We start from the raw sequence: 6,967 nt of genomic DNA, 5'->3' as shown, positions 1-6,967 counted from the left end.
GGTACAAAGTAATACAAACAAAGGTACAAAGTAACACTAACAAAGGTACAAGGTAATACAAACAAAGGTACAAAGTAACACTAACAAAGGTACAAAGCTCATAAAAGTTTTTTTAATCTAAAATACCATTGAACCGTCTTTTCAGTCTCATATAGGCTTTGTTCCCAAATTTTATATTATTGTGATAGAAGCTATAAATGACCATTATATTCATTGGTCAAAATTTTATATTATTGTGATAGAAACTATAAATGACCATTATATTCATTGGTCAGATATTGCAATTGTAAGTATGTTTTCTTTTTCTCTCCTACCCACCTTATACATGTTACTCATACTGAAAAAAATCATTTCTTTCTTATGGAGATGCGGGGTATCGATCCCCGTACCTCTCGCATGCTAAGCGAGCGCTCTACCATTTGAGCTACATCCCCACAATTTTTCCATCACAAAACCCTAAATTTTTCATCATCAATAATAGTGAAAATGAAGAAATAGGTCATGAATAAGGAAAAATTTGAAAAGAAACAATATATTTAATAATAGATAATCTTATTTTTGGAGATGCAGGGTATCGATCCCCGTACCTCTCACATGCAAAGCGAGCGCTCTACCATCTGAGCTACATCCCCATGATTCTTACATCATAAAACCCTATTAATGTCCCATCATCAATAATAGTGAAAATAAAAAAAATATCAAAATATTAATAACAAATAGTTTAGATATCCCCACAATTCTTACGTCACAAAGTCCTATGCATCTCGTAATAGTGAAAATGAAAAACTATCCCAGCTTATTATGTCCTAAATAAGAAAAAATTGAAAAGAAATAATATATTTAATAATCGATTCAATTGAAGATGCAAGGTATTGAGCCCCATACTTTCCACATGGGAAATGAACGCTATACCATTCGAACTACATCCCTACAATTTTTACATCAAAAAACCCTAAACGTCCCTTCATCAATAATTGTGAAAATGAAAAAGTATATATGCATATTATGTCATAAATAAGGAAATATTGAATAGAAATAAAATATTAATAATAAATAGTTTCTTTTGGAGATGCGAGGTATCGATCCCCATACCTCTCGTATGCTAAGTCGTAACTCTCGCATGTTAAGCGAAGCTACATCCCCATAATTCTTGCATCACAAAACCCTAAATTTTTCATCATCAATAATAGTGAAAATGAAGAAATATCACTATTCAACATGTCATGAATAAGGAAAAATTGAAAAGAAGTAATTTTTCAGTAATAGTGACATGAAAAACTATCCCTGCTCATTATGTCGTATCCACATTAGAAGTGAACTCTCTACTATCTGAGCCACATCCCCATAATTCTTACTACAATCTCTTGAAGGGGCATATTTCGAGAATCAAACTCGAGACCTCTCACTCCCAAAGCGAGAATCATACCACTAGACCAAATGCCCTTGTTATACCACTTGAAACGTATGTATGAAGCCTTAGGCCTAGGTATTAAGTTTGTATTTTTTCGTATTGCAGGTAGAATGTGTCTTGGAGAATAAAGCCTTGGGATGGGATATTGTATTAAGAGCATGATGGTAAGTATAAAATGTTGAATATGAAGTTAGGTAAGTGATGTCGAATATGAAGTCCTTCGATAAAAAAAGAATTAGACATAAGGGCATTTCAAGAATTGAACTCAAAACCTCCTCTTGCACCACAAGTGAGAATCATACCACTAAACTAAATGTCTTTTCTTGAACACCCAATATTTTTAACATCTACTTAAATATATTTTTCTCTCATGAAAAGTTGAATTGTTATAATATAAAAGGGTTATCAAACAACCCAACAAAAGAAACAAACTAATCAATTTGGGTTGGATTGATTCGGTTTAGTTCATAAGTTTGTTTGATTTAATTTTTCTATTTTGTCTCATATGACAAGAAAATAAAGTTGTATTGAATGCACCGTAGTTTCATTTATGACAAACTCATATGAAACATAATTGCATTAATAGTACTCAAAGTTGGAGTCTAGAAGCATTTCATAAACTTTCGTGCAATTCATGCTTTATTAAAGATGAGATAAAATTTGGGGAACTTTAAATTACTTCATGTGGAGCTTCAATTACTATATGCTAGTTACAATCTTTACGATTAATTAATTGGACACAAATTCATGAATTTAGGGATTTTTTTGTGTAATTATCAACTACAACTTATGTTTTCAAATTTTTAGGACATAATTTAGGTAGTTGTTTTTATGAGTCGTAAACTTGTTTCTTTGCATAATATGAATTTAGTTGAACTATTATTATCGATAAGATGGAGAAAGAAATTTTCTTTGAAATGACTAATAGACTTAGGTTCATCGTTGTTGTTTTTTAACTTGTGATTTTGCAGAAAGTTTAACGAATATGAACTGTCATGTCACAAGAACTTTAAAGTAAATCAAGAATATACCCTAAACATCATTCAAGATGGCAATAAAATGGAGTTAAATTGAACGCACTTTAGTTTCATGTATGGCGTGTTTAAGATAAAGCATAATTGTCTTAATGATCTTAAGAGAAATTCCTATTTTATTAGAGGAGACCAACTTTATTTAAGGTACTAGGAGTTTAAGAATCTGGATTTGAATCTGGTTAAGAAACAGTAAGATTTGAAAGTTTTGAATTCTAGACCAAATTTGTATCTAATTATTTCTTTTTATGACTAATTATAAATTAATAGAAAAATATTTTTGTAAAGATAGATTAAACTCTAAAGCTTTGGTGACGAAACCATGTTTAGACTAGCACTTTAAAGTCAGGAGATGCGGTCACAGGTGTGATTATTTTGGATGGGCTCGTATGAGGGAGCCTTCAAAGATTGTGCACTCACAAATGGGGTTGTTATGCAGTGTTAGTTTGTCTTTGTGTTTGAGTTTTTTTGTACTTTTTCTTTTTTTTTTGTAATTCTATCCCAAACACTTTTTTTTTTGTTTGGATAAATTTGAACAGCACCGTCTTATAATTTTATTTTATTTTATATTTAATGTGGTGTTGTTTTCTCAATCTTATTTTAATTTTACAGCATTATTTTATGTTAATTTACTTTTATTTTTATTTGTTTTCACTTTCAATTTTAGTTTCTATTTGAGTTTTGAACCCTTGAAATTTGGGTTGTGAGACATTGGTATCAGATCAGCCGGATTTTAAATTATATAGATTTTTTCTTAAGATAAAGAGTCGTATATCTCTATGACTCAGCTCGATGACACGTCTCCCCGTGACCAAGTAAGCAGTCTAACCCTATTTTGCAGTATATGATATGTTGTAAAACTTGTATGAATTTATTGTATGTTTTGATTTTCGTGGTAGTTATAAAATGTCCTTGGACGTTAAAGAGTGAACGTTAACTATATAAGACCATAATGGATCAACGTTATAGTGTCTAGATATGGTGAGGAGGAAAAGAGTGGTCATGAGATATATGACTAGCCTTAGGAAAACAGAGAGTTTTCGTTGTAGAGTGCGAGACATCTAATCCATTAAATTTTGGTACTAGAAATGAAGAAACTGGAGATGGTCCCCAAACGTCTGTATGGACCATTTCCAATTGCACTTTCTTTGGTTCTTTGGCAATTTTTGTGAAGCTAACTCGTTTATATTTTTCCATAACGCAGCTCTTACAAACACCCATATCAATAGATTTTAGGACTTCCAAAACTCTATTTGCACCCATCATCTTCATTTCTTTGATGCTCATATGTTCAAGTCTATTGACACTACTGTAGGGTGTATAAACATGGTTGTTGTTGCTGTTACTTGAATTGGAAGCACTCTTACCAACAGCAACCATGTTTATACACTGTACATTGGTGTATAGGGTTCCAGATTTTAGGTCATGCTACCACCATGACACCCTTCACAATTTTCCCAAAACTCTTTCCAAACTTGGCTGCATAACCTGTGCTATCCAACTGACTAATAGAGATTATATTCTTCTTGAGATCAGGAATATATCTAACATCCTATAATGTCCACTCACTCATTTCCTATTATAGTTTATATGTAGACATCTCTCTTCCCTTCAATCTCCAACGTTTTGTTGTTTGCAATATACACCTTCCTAACATTTCCTTATTTGAAATTTTGAAACAATTTCTTACTTGGAGACGAATGAAATGATACAACTGAATCTAAAATCTAAAATTCAATTGGGCTGTTCACGCTAAGGATTAAAGGATTCTCAGTATCTTCTGCTGAATATATGGAATTATCGTTATCATCAAATATTTGATTTTTCTTTTCTTCAATTTTGTACTATCTGTCCGAAAGTGTTATTTTTCTTCACAATTTCAACACTTTACGTTTTGTTGGTTTGGAGATTTTTCCTAGTTTCTTAATTTTGATCGCCCATGTTTGTTTGGGCTCTTTGATTTACTTCTTCCCCTTCGATCAACTATGAGAGCATTGCCTGATGAATCTCCAATTTCCCGTTTGGGCTTTCGCTGACATCTCAAATTTCACTAAATTTCAGTTTATAGATCCTCGTGAACTGTTGATTGCAGCAACAACTGTATACCAAGACTCGAGTAAAGATGACATCAAAATCAATGCTTTAATCTTATTTTTTAACATAATTTTCACCCAACTCAATTGACTTACAATCATGTTGAACTAATTTATATGATCTGCAACAAATCGACATTTGTAGATTGAACAACCTCTGCATCAAATACATCTTGTTCATAGCCGACGTATTTTCGTACATATTTGACAACACCTTCAATAGGCCCGATGTCGTCTTCTCTTTGATGATGTTGAACGTCATGTTTCTGGACAGCGTCAGCCACATTAACCTTACGGCATGACAATTCTTGAGCTTCCACTTCTCCGTGGTCATGGTATCCAGCTTCACCCCCAAAAGGGGTTCCTGAATATCTTTCTCGTACAGATAATCTTCAATCTGCATCTTCTAGAAACTGATATCAAATCCATCAAACTTTTCAATTCTTGAACTTTCCATCTTCACAGATCGTGGTGAATCTCTCCTCGCTCTGATACTAGTTATTAGGATTACACAACATCGCACACACTTGATCTAAATGAACACAAAAAACATGATAGATGAAATGTTAGAAGAAATATTCAAATTGTTTTGTATTAATGACTTCATGGTTGCAAATAGAGGATATGGAGAATGAGAAATGTACATTTAGGAAGCACCGACTAATTGACTAATGGGTATACATATGATTTCAGTTTATTATATATAGCTTCACTATATGTCAACGCCTACTATATATAATTATTTAGTATATGTATCTTTATCAGATTTTTACTATAAATAGTTAGCCTTCATATCCAACATTCTAGAGCCCATATAGTCAGGGATTGACATTCTGCTAGAACACAAAGTCATTTACATGCCCCTAGAAAATGCCTAGTATTAATAGAGTCTAACCCAATGATCATTCTGACAAACATTCCTCAACCAAGAGGGGTGAAAATGATGACGATAGTACAGTTGAGAAAGAATCTACACTTGCTGCCATTGTTGTATTTGAAAAGGGGAAGTGCAAGTGTGCGAACCTCAACAAAAACTTTATTTCCACTACATGAACACCACGACCCAAAACAAGAAGGTCAGATATTGGGTTTAACTCCACCAAGAGAGATAAATCACAAGATTAGTTTTATGTCGCCTGCCACAAACAGATGTCATGCGGCTCAGCCTGAGCTAGTTTAATTCTACAAATAGCAAAATGACATGTTCAAAGTCGGGTCAACACCTCTACTGAAGAAGGGAGACAAAAACAAACCACTAAAGCAACACATGTTCACGCAAAAATACCATCCATACAAATGAAGAGAAGGGTCGACCACGATAATTTCAAAGCAAATAGAGAATTATAATAAGTTAAGGTCAGATCAACATTGAGTTCAAAGCAACAAGAACCAAAGGCTAGTGCGAAAATTCTATGGACTAGTCGAAGTTATAAACAAGATTAGGAAGACATCATATAGGATCCAATTGCTCCCATGGATACAGACTAACCTTGTTGTCCACGTCAGTAACTTGAAACGTTTTTATTCCGACCAAGAAAACATCAAGTAGAAGCAGGAGGTATGACGTCATGCAAACAAGAAAATGTTTCAAGCAAAGAAAGTAGGAAAGACACCAACAGAGAGGGTTGAAGAGTTAACAAACCAAGAAGTGATTTTCAACAGCTTCTTGTAGGTTGGAAAAGACTCCTCAATACTGAGATCAGCTAGAAGCGCATCGCGAGACCTAAAGTCAGCTTCATCCTACAACGTTGAGTTTATGAAGAGCCGGTTGACAAATTGTGTACGGGCAGATGTCGCGGTCATGATTGGCCAAGGCTTGTTGCCTGTGGCTACATGATAGATGCCTCAATTATTCTTGTAAACGATTTGTGGTTCATGGTGGCATGCTCATTCCAAACCTCTTTTACTTGCAGTCATCTTAGATAGGCCTTTACTATTATTGTTGTGCCAATACGGGGTGTATGATTAGTCCTCAAAATCATATCTACACCCATCAGAACTAAAATGTCCCAAAATGTACTATAGGAGAACGTGACCAGTTGTTGTTTGTTCACTTTTAGCTTATAACATTGCTCTATTTGAAATTATTTTTAACATATTTCCTCGCTCACGTTTTCTAAAATATTTCTTCTAAACGTGATTCGATCATACACTGTTATTGTTCTTTCATTCTAAATTTTGCATGGTTGACTTGTTCATTGCATTATAACAAATGTCACATAATCAGTGTCTCATTACTGCAAGAGTGCGATTGTGACACTTGTCTTCCGTTCAGTTGTGGGCAGCATCTTCTGACTAGTTACGTGAGTTTGGCTTGAAGCATACATGTAGGTTGAAAAAGAAATGGTTGGATGCGGACTGCGAATAAGGGTTGGGCCACGGAAGGTTTTTTTTTTTTTATCACATATGGACTTTGGGCTAGTGAGTCTTAA

General features: G+C 33.9%; 2 non-coding genes across 2 annotated transcripts; both read right to left on the bottom strand.

The window, feature by feature from the left end:
- Positions 1 to 361: 361 nt before the first annotated feature.
- On the bottom strand, positions 362 to 434 carry TRNAA-AGC. Its single transcript has one exon. It is a non-coding gene; the product is annotated as a tRNA-Ala (tRNA).
- A 125-nt stretch (positions 435 to 559) lies between these two features.
- On the bottom strand, positions 560 to 632 carry TRNAA-UGC. Its single transcript has one exon. It is a non-coding gene; the product is annotated as a tRNA-Ala (tRNA).
- Between the last annotated feature and the right edge of the window lie 6,335 nt (positions 633 to 6,967).

The sequence above is a fragment of the Cucurbita maxima genome, unplaced genomic scaffold (genome assembly GCF_002738345.1).
Source record: "Cucurbita maxima cultivar Rimu unplaced genomic scaffold, Cmax_1.0 Cma_Scf00152, whole genome shotgun sequence".
NCBI lineage: Eukaryota > Viridiplantae > Streptophyta > Magnoliopsida > Cucurbitales > Cucurbitaceae > Cucurbita > Cucurbita maxima.
This window is presented reverse-complemented; position numbering and strand designations above follow the sequence as displayed.